A 15,321-nucleotide genomic window follows, 5' to 3' on the forward strand; every position below is an offset into this window, starting at 1 on the left:
ACTTACAGCTTAGAAATTCAGTTCTTAGTCACCCTGACCAGATTTGAAGTGCTGAGAAGCCACGAGGGTCTGGGGACATGGGGAGATGCTCCATGGATGAGTTGAGCTAAAGGTTGAGCAGAGGGGTTAGACAGGAGGAGGGAGCAGAAAGGACATTCCAGGGAGAAGGACAGGCAGCTTAGCAGGTTCAGAGGCACTAGCAGCATGGTACAGGGAAAGAGGGCTATTCTCTGCCCTTCGCATTGTCTCCAAAGGCATCTTCCAGAAAGAAAGTCACACAATAAAATTGTCATACTGACATTCAACGACCTCGACAACCTGGGCCGTTCTTCATCACAAACCCTAGATCATACGCACAAACGCCTTCATATCATCCCCCAAACCGACCCCTTCCCTACCTCCAGCCACCTGAAATGTGGGCTCTCCTCTGAATGGCTCACCCTCCACCCCCTCCAGCCTAGGAAGCACCAGCCCAGGCCAGACTGATCGCACAGCGGATGTTCACCATCACTGTTACCCATGCCATGCAGGAAAGGGAGCAGTGGCATTTCGTTTGACCCCCCCAAAGCACAGCTGAGGCCAGCTAGAGCTAATATAAGATCAATCCACAGAAGCCTGTTCCAAGGCGGTGCTTTGGCCACCGAATGTGTGTGGGATCTTGGAAAGATGCAAATTCTCAATGTGTCCAGGGTAGGCCCAAAGCTCTGCATTTCTAGCAGTGGCCTATGGACTCTGCTTTGAGTTGTGTTGTTCAAGTCCTCCAGAAACGTCTCAAATGTGAGTGAGTTCTCTGGCATGGGAGGTATTCGAGCACAGACTGGGTGGCCATGGGGGTGCACTAAGAGGAAACTCATGCTCTGAGATTCAGAAATCCATGACTCTTTGGGGGTTGAATTCAGGCCTTCAGGATAGCATGGGGGGGTGGGGGTCTCTCTTCCTCTGCCCAGAGAGCACACAGCGGGAAACCTGTGGCTAAGAATGGCTGGGGAGACCGCTCTACCTCCACAGCCAGCCCTGCCTTCTCCGAGGGCTGTAGGACACTCTACATGAACGACCTCATGGATATCTGCATCCTTTTCTTTGTGACTTTCTTGGCACACCTGTACTGGCCATGAAAATGCTCATTCAGATCTTAACCCAAGGGAATACAGAGGGCTGAGGGCCCCAGGTGCTGGCTCAGTAGCCCAGGCTACACACTGCCAGACTACAACCCCTGACCCACACCCCCATGAGGTGGGCAGCAAGGAGACCAAGACCAAGAAGCCTGGGACTCCTCTGAGCCAGGCCCCAGGAGTCCTGAGTGGGGCTCCTACCCCACCTCTTCCTCCTTCCCTCCAGTCTGATTTGCTGTGGCTCCCTCTGTTCCTTCCTACCCTCATTTCCCCTAATTCAGCCCACATTCACCCCATCTCTGGCTCCTCTCAGAGGGCACTGACTGACCCAATGTCCTTAACCAGTTCCTTTTGGGGCACAGGGAGAAGCAAGGACACGCCAACTGATCCTTGGTCACGTTTGCCGCAAACATTTTCCTTGGTTTCTCATTTACTTTTATTTTTGTTTGTGGGACATTTTGTTGTTGTTTCTTCAGAGGTTTTTGATTTTGACAAAATTCAAACCAATCCCCCCAGGATATCTCCCCAAGGCCACCAAAACCTCAACTTCCTTCTGCTCCATTGTGCAGGGCCCCATGTTTGTCCCTAAGCTGACTACCAGTACTTAGCCCACTGTGGGGTCAGCTTATGAGGAAGGTCGTCCAGCTTTCTGGAAGGCGGTTTTGCAATGCCCTCACTTTCCTTGAGCATCCTGGAGCCTCCCTCCCTCCCAAGTGGCTTATAGGACATCTTTCCAAACAATCGCCATGCTCTTCCCGGGGAGGGGGGGGGGTGTTTCTGGTGAATTAATTTTCTCCAAAACACTTACAATTACAAAGCCCACATTCATCCTGGAATCTGATCAATATTCATCTCTCTTCCTCTAAATTGTTTTCATTGTTTTACTGTTACCTTTGACTCTTCCTGCCATGTGGAATGTCTTTTGGGGGAGGGGGGGATACTTTTGAAGTACCATCTCAGATGATTCTTTAATGATTTCTAATTTCATATATCTATTAGTATTTGTGATGCCATCATGCTCTGTCTCCAGCAGAGAACTGCAAACACCCGGTTTGGTTTTTGTTGCCTAAGCTGTGAGTGCTCAGAGTCATGAAGATGCGTGCGCTAGGTCCGGAGGGGCTGGAACCTGGACCGGGCGCCCATTAGGCAGACCCAGGAAGCTGGGCTACCTCAGCCAGCTGAGACTTAGCGTGCTGCTGGGTGTCGGTCAGCAGCCTCAACGAGACCGCCCTCGGAGAGACCAGCCCCTCTCGAAGGATCAAAGCCTTGGCAGGGTCCAAGAGCATAGCTCATGGGGCCAAGGAGCAGCCAGTAGACAGTGATCCTGGCAGGCCGGTGGGGACGCCAAAGAGCCCCACTGTTAAGGAGGAGCCAAGACAGGGAAGAGTCAGGGCAGACCGTGTCCCCAACAGACCTGGAAGTCCCCTCCTCTGAAAGCGAAGGGACCACTGCAAAACCTGGCCGTGTGGGACGAACATCAAGGTTGACCAACAGCAAGGCTGACAAGATGCTGAACCACTGAGAACAGGCAGTGCCCCCAACCAAGTGCCCCGTCTGTGGAAAGAAGCATCAAAGGACAGAGAGAAGCACCATGGAACCTGGAACTGGGTCTTCCTACCACCTGAAGGCATCACTCTTGGTCCCAAGAGGCCAATATCACCAACAGAAATGGGTCCAGGCTTGCAATCAGGACACAGCATCCTCAGCCCCCTGTAGAGGAGGTTCATGAGAGAAAGCTGATGTCAGGTATGTCAGAAAAGCAGCCCAGCAACCACCCGTGAAAATTCCATGGCAGCAGGTGGAATAATAGCCCCCGAGGACATCCACATCCAAATCCCACACCTTGAACCTGTTTCCTTACTTGGCACGCAGGACTCTGCAGCTGTGGTTGAAGGTAGGGCTTTGAGGTAGGGAGATTATCCGGAACTCTATAGGAGGGCACAAAATATAATCCCAGGGACCCCTGTAAGTGAAAGAGGGAGGCAGGATGGTAAGTCAGAGAGGAATTCTACGACCCTGCACCACTGGCCTTGAGGATGGAGGAAGGAGCCACTCAGCAAGAAATGTGGGCTGCCTCTGGAAGCTGGAAAAGGCAAGGAAACAGACTCTTCCCCCCAGAGTTGCCCAAAGGAAGCAGTCCTACCCATACCCGATGCTGGCACAGTGAGACCCGTTGTGGACCTCTGACCTCCCAAATGGAGGATAATAAATCTGAGTTGTTTGAAGCCACTAAGTGTACGGTGATTTGTCACAGCAGCATGGGAAACTAACACGCGCAGTTAGATGTGGCTGTCAAGAGGAAAATATTACCAAACTGCCCAGATGCTGGTTCCTTTAAAATCCTGCCCAATGAAATTACCCCCCTGAATGGAGCACTGTGAATCCCGATTGCATCTTTCTGAAAATAAAATAAAAGATTATGGGAAAGGCAGACTGTGATCCCAGATAACGCATGTGTATTGCAGCTCAGATCACGTGAACCAGTATCTGCATTTCCATCGCTGCTCCCGGTGGTGCATTCCAAACGTGGAAAAGGGGAGGAGAAAATCCTCTTTACCTCCTTGCATGGAATATTTAATGTTGGAAATTCAACGGTAGGCCACAAATAAGGATTCTGCGAGCTTTGGGAAAAGGACAGTCTGATTGTCCATTAAAAAAAAAAAAAAAAAAGTAAAACATACCCCAAAGAATAGAAAGCATTTCAGAAAATGCTTTATAAGTAGTAATTAAGCATAGCTGAATTGCGTGCTTTAATCAGAACGATTCCCAGAAGTGAAAACATTTTTTAATTGACATTTCTGCTTTATCAGCCTCTTGCTGGGTTGTAAATTCTTTTAGGGAAGGTAGAAAGGGTGCAGCTGTAGCTGGAAGCATTTTATCCATTGGTCCCCAGACCAATAATTTCTACATTTATTTGGACTACATGGTTTTCCACCCATTGAAACCTAATCAAATTCTGTGGTTTATCTCTGTAATGGTTAGACTTTTATATGAGGCTATACCAACAAAACTGAGATCCTTAAAGAATGGAAAAATACAGTATGCGGTAAATGTGTACTTTAAGTTCATTAAACCTTGGTCAGGCAGAACTCTGAACAGCCTTTGGTGCTTATCTGAGATAACTGTAGGATAGAAGACTGAGTTGCAGTAGTAACCAACCCTATCCAGCAGGCTTGGAGCCCAGCCCTCGGTATGAATCATTTCTACTTAGCTGTGTGGCCTTGGGAAAGTGACTTGGCCTTTCTGGTCTTCAGTTTCCTCTTTTACAATAAAATACGTATTTGACGGTTCGCTAGTTTATCACGCTTTGCTTCTGTAACCTGGAAGGGACACAGACAGGCACTCAATCGGTTCTCTTATCAATAAGCATGGGTTCAACCAGCACCTGGCACCTGGGAGAAAGCCGATAAATGATCTGAAATGGGGGCGCCTGAGTGGCTCAGTCGGTTAAGCATCCGACTCTTGGTTTCAGCTCAGGTCATGGTCTCGCAGTTTGTGGGCTCAAGCCCCGCACTGTGGTCTGCGTTGACAGTGGGGAGCCTGTTTGGGATTCTCTTTCTCCCTCTCTCTCTGTCTCTCTCTCTTCCTCTCTCTCTGACTCTCCCCTGCTCGTGTTCTCTCTGTCAAAATAAACAAATAAGCTTAAAAACAAAAAAAGATCTGAAATGTGTGGCAGGCATTATTTGCCCAGAAGTCTGCACCAAGCTCGGTCGATAGCTGTTGCCGGAATGACTAGGGCTGTAGGGTCAACAGTGGCTTTATTTATATCTGATGCTCCCACTGAGGCAGTTGGAATGGCTGGGGACTTGGCAGGCCTCACTCTCCAGCAAGGTACTCAGGTCTCCAGACCAGTTGCTTCCAAGAGGGCTAAAGGCGACGTGCCAGGCTTCTCCAGGCCTCGCTGGAAACGGGCAGTTCCGTTTAGGCCAACTCTGCCACGTTGTCGTGAAGAAGAAAGGAAACATACTCCAGGCCTCGATGAGAGGACAGCAAGCACGTGCAGGGAGACAGGCCTGGATGGCCGTCACCTGCACATACTACCCACCCCATAGGTGATCCCCAGTTCTGCTCTTCCTACATGATTTACAGGAAAAACCTCACATGTCCCAAAGCGGGGAATGAGGCTCCGGGGTTTGTTATTGTATTCGTTTCTTATTGCTGCTATGACAAATTAGCACAGATTTAGTGACAACACAAATTGATCATCTTATCGTTCTGGAGGTCTCAAGTCTGAAATCAGTTTTACTAGACCAAAATCAAGGTGTTGGCAGGGCCTGCTTCCTTCTGGAGCTTCGAGGGGAGAGTCCATTTCCTTGCCTTTTCCAGCGGTTCGAGGCTTGGCGCATAGCAACCCCATCCGTCCATGTTCACAGCCAGCACGGGCCAGACCAGTCCTTCTCCCATGGCATCACTCTGATGCTGACTCTTCTCCCTCCTTCTTCCACTTTTAAGGACCCTTGAGATTATTTCAGACCCATCCGGATAATACAGAATACTCTCCCCATCTCAAGGCCAACAGGCTAGCTGCCATAATTTCATGTGCTGCCTTAATTCCCCCTTGCAATGTAAAATAAGATGTTCACAGTTTCCAAGGACTGAGACATGGACGCGTTTGGGGGCCATTATTCAGCCTACCACAGTTATCATTTCTGGTGCTCTCTTTAAAGTTTTTTAATCACTTTGGATATATTTTGTTAAAAAAAAAAAAAAAAGTTTCCTGGGCGCCTGGGGGGCTCAGTCAGTTGAGCGTCCGACTTCGGCTCAGGTCATGATCTCATGGTTTGTGAGGTCGAGCCCTGCGTCGGGCTCTGTGCCGATAGCTCAGAGCCTGGAGCCTGCTTTGGATGCTGCGTCTCCCTCTCTCGCTGCCCCTACCCTGCTCACGCTCTGTCTTTCTCTCTCTTTCAAAAATAAATAAATATTAAGAAAAGTTTTTTTTGAAGTTTCCATAAACATGTAGCCTTTCTGATCTGCTAAACTTGTTAAAAATATATAAAAGTCAAAATAAATAAATAAATAAATGGCTTTGAGTAAGGGTCCTAGGGAATCCTGTCTGCAGAATGTTTATGCAATTTAGTCTGGGGGAGCAGAATGAGAAAGGGCAAGGCGGACAGTTTGGGGGTGGGGGTAGGGGAGGTAGGTGGAGTTCTCAGAGCCTCATCCTGGGAACAAGCCGGCCCTTCCCACCCAGCGTCTGTGTGTCACTTCCAGGACCAAACCTGGACACCAACACACGAAGGCTGTAATGCTGCCAGCCGACAACCCCGTTCTCAGAGCAAGAGTTTGTCCAGCAGGTGCTTCCAGCAGAATGTGTGACTGAGGTGCTTTAGAGGCTGTCCACATGACAGATGGAAATGCCAATGGGAAATGTCTAGTTGACAAATGTCGATTCCTTTTGCTTTCCGATTACAAGGGAAACAGAGAGAATCCAAAAACGTCAATCAAAACCTGATCATTTGGTGAGTTCATTAAAGATATAACTACATTATCCTACCGCCTAGAAAAATTAGGGGATAGAAAATCATACAACCAGCTCATGTTGCAGACAAACCTACTGCATGTGTGGCAGGGGAAACAACATTATAAAAAAGTATGTAAAAGGGGCGCCTGGGTGGCTCAGTCGGTTAAGCGACCGACTTCGGCTCAGGTCATGATCTCACGGTCCGTGAGTTCGAGCCCCGCGTCGGGCTCTGTGCTGACAGCTTAGAGCCTGGAGCCTGTTTCCGATTCTGTGTCTCCCTCTCTCTCTGACCCTCCCCCGTTCATGCTCTGTCTCTCTCTGTCTCAAAAATAAATAAACGTTGAAAAAAAAATTTTAAAAATAAAAAAAAAAAAAGTATGTAAATGGCTTTTATAGAGGGGGAAGGCTGGCCACCAAACACCCTTGCACACCAACCCTGTCATCTTACTTGTCTGCCCAAAGCTGAGACTTGGTGTTCCGCCTCGTCCATTTAGTGTAGTTCATATAACATGGGTGAGACCACTGACATTAGTGTAAAAACTACACATGGCATCAGCTTGGTAACTGGGGCACGTTCCACACCTTGGAACCGGGGCAAGTTCCACAGGAACTTGACTTTTCAGACCAGGGAGGCAAGGAGCCTTCCCAGAAAGAGACTGTCAGACCACTGGACTCCTTCGGCTAGCTGTCAGCAGACATGCTGGGGGTTCACGACATCCTAATCAAACCTTATGTACTCCGTGGCGTGGGGCTCTGAGTCTTCATCTGACCTTCCACTTGGAGAGTTTTATGGGGTCATAAAACTTGCTGAGAAGCCCACCAGACATCCCAGGCCCAGGCAGAGCATACATGTCTGAGACTCAAATGTATCCATCAGCAAACATGTCCAGCAACCTCCTCTGCCAACCTCCTGCCACCTTTGGCTTTGTTAGCCCCAGCCTGGCGTGAGCTGTTCCACCACTAAACCATCTGCACCTACAATCCTCTACTATAGGTGACCCCGAGTTTCTAGTATTCACAAGAAAGGTGCTTCAGTTTGTACTAACGCTAATGTCCTGCTCTAGCGTATACCACTACAGCCCCTGATGATTAATCAGAAAGAGAAACTCCAGGCCTACGTAACAGAGTCATTATCCCTTCCAGTGCCAAACACAAACCAGATGTTCTCAATCCACCAACATGGTTCTCCGCCCGCCTACCTTTTCCATAGTCCTCAGGCTAGGAAACAAGCTACAGCCCATTAACAGGACATTCTTGATAAGTAAAGATGGGGTTGATGATTAAAATGCTGAAGTGGTCCTACTATCATCAATTCAATCAAATGACATGGATATTGCATTAAGCAAGAACAGTGGCTCAAGCATCAGAAGTTTCAGAATTCTCATCCCAAATCTACTTCTCTGAGTCCACTGCCTTGTCTATAAAGTGGAGGTAGATAATCTTGGCTTTGATTGCTTCCTTCGCAGTTACGTTGTCCCCACAACATCAGTGAGATAACAGAAACGAAAGTTTCTTGGAAACCGACATTTTTCATAGCGCTACAACAAACAATCCTAAAATTTGTATGGAACCACTTAAGACCCCAAATAGCCAAAGCAATCTTGAAAAAGAAAAACAAAGCTGGAGGCATCACAATTCCAGACTTCAGGTTATATTACAAAGTTGTACTAATCAAAACAGTATGGTACTAGCACAAAAACAGACACATAGATCAATGGAACCGATTAGAAAACCCAGAAATGGATCGATAACTATGTAATCAACTAATCTTTGACAAAGCAGGAAAGAATATCCAACAGAAAAAAAGACAGTCTCTTCAACAAATTATGTTGGGAAAACTGTACAGCAACATGCAGAAGAATGAAACTGGACCACTTTCTTACACCATACACAAAAATAAATTCAAAATGGGCCAAACACCTAAATGTGAGACCTGAAACCATAAAAATCTTAGAAGAGAGCACAGGCAGTAACTTCTTTGACATCAGCCTGAGTAACTTTTTTCTAGATATGTCTCCTCAAGCAAGGAAACAAAAGCAAAAATAAACTATTGGAACTACATCAAAATAAAAAGCTTCTGCACAGCAAAGGAAACAATCAACAAAACTAAACGCAAGCTACAGAACGAGAGAAGATATTCGCAAATGACATATCCGATAAAGAGTTATAAAACTCAGCAACCAAAAAAATAATCCAATTAAAAATGGGCAGAAGACATGAACAGACATTTCTCCAAAGAAGACATACAGGTAGTCAACAGACACATGAAAAGATGTTCATCATCACTTACCATCAGGGAAATGCAAATCAAAAATACAGTGAGATACCACCTCACATCTGTTGGAATAACTAAAATCAACAACACAAGAAACAACAGATGTTGGCAAGGATGTGGAGAAAGAGGAATCCTCTCGCAGTGTTGGTGGAAAGGCAAACTGGGACAGCCACAGTGGAAAATAGTAGGGAGATTTCTCAAAAAGTTAATAAAATGACCCTACAGTCCAGCAATAATACCACTGGATATTTATCCAAAGAATACAAAACACTAATTCAAAGAGATATGTGCACCCCTATGTTTATAGCAGCATTATTTACAAAGCCAAATTATGGAAGCAGCCCAAGTGTCCATCAGTTGACAAATGGATAAGATGTGGTATATATATGGTACGTGTGTGTGTGTGTGTGTGTGTGTGTGTGTGTGATGGAATATTATTAATCCGTAAAAAATAATGAAATCTTGCCATTTACAATGACATGGAGGGATCTATACAGTATAATGCTTAGCAAATAAGTTGGTCAGAGAAAGACAAATACCATATGATTTCACTCATATGTGGAATTCAAGAAACAAAACAAATCAGCAAAGTGTTAAAAAGACACAGAGAAGTAGAGAGAGACCAGTCAAGAAACAGATTCTTAATTATAGAGAACAAACTGATGGTTACAGAGAAGAAGGGGATGAGGGGATGAGGGGATGGGTTAAATGGGTGATGGGGATTAAGGAGTGCACTTGAGATGAGCACTGTGTGATGTATGTAATTATCGAATCACCATATTGTACACCTGAAACTAATAAAACACTGTATGTTAAAAAAAAGAAAGAAAGTTTCTTGGAAAATGAAAAGGATTACTATGACCTTTATTTTAATACCTATGTGTTACTTACATGCTAGCAGTTCCAAAAAAAGAAAAAAAATCACACCAGAGAAGTAAGAAAATAATTTGCCTCACTGGACTCACACTCCATGGTTTCCCAGAGGGCCTGGAACCTAATTATTCTTTAGAAAAATTCTCTGAGTGTCAGAAGGAGGTAAGGATTCCAAGGAGATATGCGTTCATGATCTTGACACAAACTTCAAGAGATTCTTGCCAGTTATGCTGTAATGTGGTTTATCTGTTAACTCTAAGAAAAAGATTTTTTAAATTAATTTAGCTTGCCAGTTCCATCCAAGGTGGAGTAGTCTCATTTCCTCCCTAGTCCTCCCTCTTAAAAATAAAAAATGCTGGGCTAAGACAAAAAGTCCAACATAAAAATTAAATACAGAATGACCTATGATCCAGCAACTCCATTTCTTGGCATATACGCAAACGAGTTGAAAGCAAGGTCTTGAACAGATACGTATACACCCATGTTGATGGCAGCATTATTCATAGTAGCCAAAAAGTGGAAGCAATCCACCAACAGTCGAGTGGAAAAGCAAAATGTGGTATATACACACAACAGAATATTATTCAGCTTTAAAAAGGAAGGAAATTCTGATACGTACTGAAACATGGCTGAACCTTGAAACATGATGCCAGATGAAATAAGTCAGTCACAGAAGCACAAATATTCCGATTCCATTCATATGAGTTACATACCGTCGTTAACTTCAGAGAGACCAAAAGGAGAACTAGAATGGTGGTTGCCAGGGACATTGTTAAATAAGTGGAGTTTCAGTTTGGGAAGATGAAAAGATCTGGATATGTATGATGGTGTTGGTTGCACATCAGTGTCAAGATACTAATGCAACTTCTCAGGGACTTGAGACTTGAGGAACAACCCCGCAGTGAAGCCCCTAGGTTTTCTTTATGATTCCGTGTAATTCGGCCAGTGCACTGGAGAAGCCTGCAACATGGAACTACCAACAGGTGCAGTCAAAAAGCCCCAAGCAAAGCCCGATTCCTATAGCTGTGGGACTGATAAAATGGCAATCTAGCAGAACAGAAAGCCTTTCTGACAATAAATTGTTCTACTCTAGTCAATATCAGTGGAAAGCACCCTTAACCCCCCACCCTCACCACAGTGTCAACAGAGTTGACTGGGGAGCTGAACTTCCACTCCAGCTCATCAACAATGAGGCAATGCTAGCAGCTCTCCCTTTCTTACCTCCCGCCCTCCTCATTCTGGTATGAGTAGGGCTGAGTAAGGTGAAACATCTATCCCTACCTGGACCTATGCACTACACACAACCAGGGTGAGTGCCTTCTAAGAAAAGAAAACAGGGGCACGTGGGTAGCTCAGTCGGTTGAGCGTCCAACTTCGGCTCAGGTCATGATCTTGCGGTTCGTGAGTTTGAGCCCTGCATGGGGCTCTGTGCTGACAGCTCGGAGCCTGGAGCCTGCTTCGGATTCTGTGGTTCTCTCTCTCTCTGCCCCTCCCCTGCTCACACTCTGTCTCTCTCAGTCTCTCAAAATTAATAAATAAAAAAAAAGAAAGAAAACAAAATTGGATCCAAAAATTCTATACATCATACCCAAAATGTCCATGATACAATTAGAACAACTTCATATCCTAACAAGACCAGAACAATCATAGCATGAAAAGGAAAGGAAATTAACAGCTTCTAAGAACATGACTCAAACGTTAGAATTATTCAACAAGGATTTTAAAGCAACAATTATAATCATTCTTCAATGAGCAATTATGAACCATCATGAAAAAAATGGGGGGAAAAAACAAAATCTCAGCAAAGAAATACAAGACATAAAAAAGAAAAAAGTCCTTTTTGTATGTCAATAAAAAGGTTTAAAGCAAATAAGACATAAATGAAAATTGTAGAGCAGAAAACTACAATAACTGGAATTTTTAAGACTCATGGAAGGGACAGAGGAAAGAAACAGTGAACTGGAAGATATGAAAATACATACCACCCAATCTGCATATTTCTCATCTGAAACCATGGAGGCCAATAAGAAATAACAAAACATTTTCAAGTACTGGATAAAAATATCTGCCTACCCCAAATCTATCCCAAGTGAAAATATCTTTCAGGAATGAAGAGAAAATAGACATTCTTGGATGAAGGAAACTAAGAGAATTTGTCATCTGCAGACCTGCTCTTACAGAACAGCTTAAAGTCTTCCAACCACAAAGGAAATTATAACAGAAAGAAGCTTGGGACAGAGAATAATAAAATAGGTAAAGATGGGAGTAGACTACCTTTCTCCTCATGATGTTTTGAAATTGTGATTGATTTCAGCAAAAATTATAACATCATTTAATGTGTGTTAAGTTTATGCAGAAGAAACATTAAGAAAATTAGATTTTAAAAATGCGAAGGATAAAGGCACCAAGGCGAAGTAAGGTTTCTACACTTCACTCCGGGACATAATGTTCATACCAGTAGATACTGATAAGATCTTTATACATGTTGTAATGCTAAGAACAAGCACAAAAACAAAACAAAACAAAACGAAATGAAAAACCACACACCATACAAACATATACTCAAAAATACCACAAATAAATTAAATTCTAGTGTTTGAATAACCTCTAGGAAGTCAAGAAAAAAGAAATTGATGAACAAGAGAATAAATAGAAACAAATAATAAAATGGCACACTTAAACCTTAACATATCAGTAACTACTTTAAATGTAAGTGGTCTAAGTACACCAATTAAAGGACAGATATTGGCAAAATGAGTAAGAAAACATAACCTAATTGTGTGCTGTCTATAGAAAACTTAATACATTGTGATATAGGTAGCCGAAATGTTGATAGGAAAAGATGTATCATGCAGGCATACATTTTTAGGAAGGAGTGGCTATATTAGCACCAGATAAGGAAGACTTCAGAGAGTACAAAATGATCAGGGACAAAGAGGGATATTACATAATGGTAAAAGGGGTCAAGATGTACCAATTTTATTATTTTTTTAATGTTCATTTTTGAGAGGGAGAGTGCAAGCAGGAGGGGGGGGGCGGCGGGGGGCAGAGGATCCAAAGCAGATTCCGTGCTAACAGCAGCAAGCCCAATGGGGGGGCTTGAACTCACAAACTGTGAGATCATGACCCGAGCTGAAGGTGGACGCCCAAATGACAGAGCCACCCAGGCACCCCAAGATGTAGCAATTCTAAATGTGTACGCACCTGAAGCAAAAACTCATAAAACTTTAAAGAGACATATATTAGGGTGCCTGGGTGGCTCAGTCAGTCAAGTGTCCAACTCTTGATTTTGGCTCAGGTCACAGTCTCCTGGTTAGTGAGATCAAGTCCCAAGTATACCTCTGCACTGACAGCACAGAGCCTACTTGGGATTCTCTCTCCCTCTCTCTCTGTCCGTTCCTTGCTTGTGCTCTCTATCCCTCTCTATATAGCAAAATAAATAAATAAAAATTTTTAAAAATTAAAGAGATGGGGCGCCTGGGTGGCTCAGTCAGTTGAGCCTCTGACTTCAGCTCAGGTCATGTTCTCATGGTTTGTGAGTTCCAGTCCTGTATTGGGCTCTGTGCTGACAACTCAAAACCTGGAACCTGCTTCGGATCCTGTGATTCCCTCTCTCTCTCTGCCCCTCCACTGCTCATGCTCTGTCTCTCTCTCTCTCAAAAATATAAATAAATAAATAAATAAATAAATAAATAAATAAATAAATAAATAGAAAAAATAAAAAGAAATATACAAAATGTTCCATTATAACCAAGGATTTCAACAATTCATCACTCAACTAGACATACACACACATACAGGCACAAAAATCAGCAAGGATAACAAAGAACTTAATAACACTGTCAACCCACAGAACCTAACAGACTTCCGTAGAACAAAAGCAGTATAATACACGTTCTTTCAAGATGTGTGGTCTTCAAATAATTTTCTCTGAGTTCATAACTTGTATCTGTGTGGCTATGCGAATCTACATATAGGATAAAATTGTATGGATCCACACACATGCACAGACACACAAAGACGCACACACACACACACGAATGCATGTAAAAAGTAGTGAAAACTGAATATAGTCAGTAGTCTAGTCTAGTATTGTACTGTACTCATTTCCTAACAAAGTACCACAAAGTGAGTGGCTTAGAACAATAGAAATGTATTGTCTCACAGGCTAGAAGTTTAAGATCGAAGCATCAGAAGGGCCATGCTCGCTCTGAAACCTGCAGGGGGGAATCCTTCCTCACCTCTTCTTAGCTTTGCTGGTGGTTGGCTGGAAATCCTTGGCATTCCTTGGCTTGTAGCCGCATAGCTCAAATCTCTGCCTGTCATCATATAAAATTCTCTCTATGTGTCTTTGTCTTCATATGGCCATCAATTTGTAAGGACACTAGTCATACTGGATTAGGAGCCCGTCTTACTCTAATATTATTTCATCTTAACTAATGACTTCAGCCAACCATATCTCCAAAGAAGTTCACATTCTAAGGTTCTGGGGAGTTAGGACTCCAACATATATTTTTGGGGGGAGGTGACAGACGCAATTCAACCCATAATATGTATCATGCCAATCCTGTATTTAGTATTATACTATAGTTATATAAAATATCACCACTGGGGGAAGCTGGGGGAAGGCACATGGTACTCTGTGTACCATTTTTTTTTTTTTGCAACTTTATCTGACTCTAGAATTACATCAAAATAAAAAAAAATAATAATTTTGCTTGATAAACAGATCAATTTTCCATCTTCACTAATACATTTTTGGGCTTTACCTTTCCAACTGTATTTGACAAGGAATTAATTTTCTCGTTATTTTTCCTGTGGTTTACCCTAAGAGCTTGCTGAATATATGGCATATTTTTAAATAGGCTGGTCAGCAGCTTTGGGACTTTGTTGATATTTCTCTCTCATTGCAATCCCTCCTAAGAATTTCTCAAATAAATCACCAAGCCTCCCATGAAATGATGGTGGATAATTTCTCAACCCTGCAGATGGGAGAAGCCGCTATAATTCCAAAAAATGTTCACTCCTCTCTAGTCTCAAGTTACTGTGGTCTGGGCTTGAAGAAATAGTAACTTTTTTTTTTTCTTTACCTTCCTTAGGGAAACCTTGGAAGAGTTCCTGATCTCCAGCGGCTGGGTTTTTTTTGTTCCTGTAAGTTCCTGGAAATGACCTGATGGGATCCAGGAGCATGGCTCTGTGGAGTCAGCCACGGGATCTAAGATTTCTCCCTCCTCTTTACTCACTCAGGTGCCTGGAGCCAAGGGGGCTGACCCTGTGGAAGGTGTATATCATGGGCTCAGATTGTGTCTGAAGGATGGGATTCCAGGATGTAAGCCAATCAAGAAGTTAAACTGTGGCAGAGAGAACAATGAAGCTTTAATAGCTGTGCTAGAAACCAACCCATATGCTGGGTGGAGACAGAATAAGGGCACTACACTAGTTTTCTACTGCCATATTCCAAATCACCACTAACTTACCTGAAATAACTTGTGTTTATTATCTCACAGTTTCTGTAGGTCAGATGTCTGGGCAGTGTCTCTCACGGGCTGACATCAACACGTTGACTAGGGTGCATTCCCTTCTGGAGCTCAGGATCCACT

The sequence above is a fragment of the Herpailurus yagouaroundi genome, unplaced genomic scaffold (assembly GCF_014898765.1).
Source record: "Herpailurus yagouaroundi ecotype Mexico unplaced genomic scaffold, PumYag 163, whole genome shotgun sequence".
Lineage (NCBI taxonomy): Eukaryota > Metazoa > Chordata > Mammalia > Carnivora > Felidae > Herpailurus > Herpailurus yagouaroundi.